Genomic DNA, 2,780 nt, shown 5'->3' on the forward strand with positions numbered 1-2,780 from the left:
GAAAAGGAGTCTGGTCAAATTGGGATTTTTTTCAATCAATAAAAGTGGCAAGTTTGGGAATGATTTATGGACAAAAATGACTAAATTCAAGTTATATATTTTGTTTACAAAATAAAGTTGAGATCTAAATGTATAAAATCATAATTAAGTTAGATGAGACTTGTTTCTAAAAAAAAAAAAAAAAAAAAAAATTTTTTTTTTTTTTTTGGAATTAGGGCTTTTTTTGGGAAATTTTGGTCAGATTTTGGGGAAAAAACGTGTATTTTTGCGATTGGGAAGCAGCCGAAAATCGGCTGTAAATTTGAGCAAAAAAAATCACTGGTTGCACACGGACTGGAAACCTATGGAATGTATCATGTGTTTCAAATTAACAGTACATGATAAAGCATTTATACACATGATTTGATTAACTGTGTTTAAATTTTCATTTATTTACTGTGCTCAAATTTTCATCATCTATTGATTTTTTATTCACATATAGTTTATGTATCAAATAAAAAAAACAAATGAGGAATAAAAAAAGATGAAAAGTAAATAAATTATGATTGTACCATCCCTGTTAAATGAAAAATAATTTTAACTTTAATTATTTGACCCAAAATCTATATGAGATTTTATCACATGCTATACCCTGTTACACATGTGTAATATACTTTTTAAGCGTTTTCATTGGCTTAGTTTTCGTTTATTGACAAATCGCATTTTGTTATTTCACCGAAATGACGTTGCAACGTCAAATGATGCCACGAAATGTAAACATCATTTGGGATTTATCATTATGTTTGCGTTAATACTTATTTAATTTGCTCATTTAAAAGCATGTGATTAAAAAGATCTCACACTCGTTGTCATATCATACGTGTACCATATTTTTTTAAACTCATCCAGGAAATTCATTAGTAAGCTCGCCAAAGGCTCGTTTACATACAAAATTCCTAAACTTGTTTAATGAAATATGGTATGATATGACAACTCGTGCCAGATCCTATATGTAAGACATGATGTATTTAAATAAATAAAAAAAATTCTAAAACAGTTTAAAATCATGATTGAGTAATTGATTATAGCAATAAAGACATTTACCGATCATATGTTTGCTGATTGAACTCGTGAAGGCATGTCAATTAACGAAAGATGATCTGCTGATTCCATGAAGATCTGCCAGCTTGGAATAGATGTTTCCTTTGGCCAAAAATCTTTAACTGATGTCAGTGATGAGTACCTGTTGGTGTAGTACAAAATGAAAAAGTGAATAATACTAGTCTTCTTATGTAATGAAAATACTATAATATGTTACTGTTGTGTATGTGTGTTCAAGAGCAACAAGATATTTTGATAACTCAGTAATTGATTTGTTATTTCATGATCACTTTGGTGTTTTGTGGTTGAAGGTTTGATACACATGTAGGCTAACAGTTGCCTAACTGGGCACATTTTACAATCCAACATAATTTAGCAATGCATGTATCGTTCTTACAGAATATTAAATAAACATAATACAAAAAAAGGAATAGATTGTAACGAGTTGTATAGCGTTGATAACAAACGTTTACCAATAAAAAACAAGGCTCCATTGAGTACTTATCCGAACAAAAAAACTTCCGAAATCACATGCAAATTGCAATGAAGATAAAAGCTTACAGCAAAATTAATCATTGCACAATAATTTGAGCGGCGGGAAGCGCATATACTTCAACTGCTGTTGAACAATATAATTGAATCACACACATAATAAACACATAGGGTTTTCACGTATGATAAATTGCAATTTGTTTTGATTTATTCATCCTTATCGAATATAAACAAAGGGCAGTAACTAACCTATTGATTCCAACGTTAAATATTTTGCAGAAAGTAATCAAGGGATAAAAAACAACATGTTAACTTGCTCTGTATTGTCGTCGATAAAAAGACGGAGCCAAAAGCTTCTTATTCGGCGTCTATATGCACAACATACGCGGCGTCCATTTTGTTTTCGACGTAACTACGACTGCTTCTCTACGTCTCGTAGACTTACGAGAGAATTCTACGATATCGTAAGTTGCGAAAGTTTATTGAAACGCAAAATGGCAAGTTGCGATAATCGCAACTGGTTTACGAGTCGTAACATACTTACGAGAGCTTATTGAAACGGTCCCCTGGCTATAGTTCTCAGATTATTATAAGCTCAATCAGTATATTTATATCATTATTTATGCTTTGTGTATTGTCAACATATACACAATCATGCAGTTATATGGAACGCCATAGCTGCCTTAACATGAAAACATATATTTCATGACTATATATATAATCATATGATGTTGAATATATATTAAATGATGTTACTTTGGCATCAAACGTTGTTAATTAACGATAGTATGAGGATATTTTACCATTATATGATGCTCACGGTCCATGATATGATTCTTATTGTCCATTATATGCTGCTCATTGTCCATTATGATAATCATAGTCCATCATATGATTCTCACTCTCCATAATATGTTGCTGTTGCTCATTGCCCATTATATGATGCTAATTGTCCATTAAACGATGCTCACTCTCCACTATATGTTGCTCACTATGCATCATATGATGCTCATTTTCCATTATATGATGCTCACTCTCAATTATATGATGATCACTCTACATTATATGATGCTTAATCTCAATTATATGATGCTCAATCTCAATTTTACGATGCTTACTCTCAATTATACGATGCTCACTCTCAAGTATATGATGCTCACTCTCAACTATACGATGCTCACTCTCCATTATATGATGCTCACTCTCAA

At 31.4% G+C, this 2,780-nt stretch overlaps 1 long non-coding RNA gene across 1 annotated transcript; it reads right to left on the reverse strand.

Moving 5' to 3' along the window:
- Positions 1-325: 325 nt before the first annotated feature.
- LOC127855995 (uncharacterized) lies at positions 326-1,807 on the reverse strand. Its single transcript, XR_008037806.1, has 3 exons — positions 1,642-1,807; positions 1,084-1,222; positions 326-341 (listed from the first exon to the last, which is right to left on the reverse strand). It is a non-coding gene; the product is annotated as an uncharacterized LOC127855995 (long non-coding RNA).
- Between the last annotated feature and the right edge of the window lie 973 nt (positions 1,808-2,780).

Source organism: Dreissena polymorpha, chromosome 13 (genome assembly GCF_020536995.1).
Source record: "Dreissena polymorpha isolate Duluth1 chromosome 13, UMN_Dpol_1.0, whole genome shotgun sequence".
Lineage (NCBI taxonomy): Eukaryota > Metazoa > Mollusca > Bivalvia > Myida > Dreissenidae > Dreissena > Dreissena polymorpha.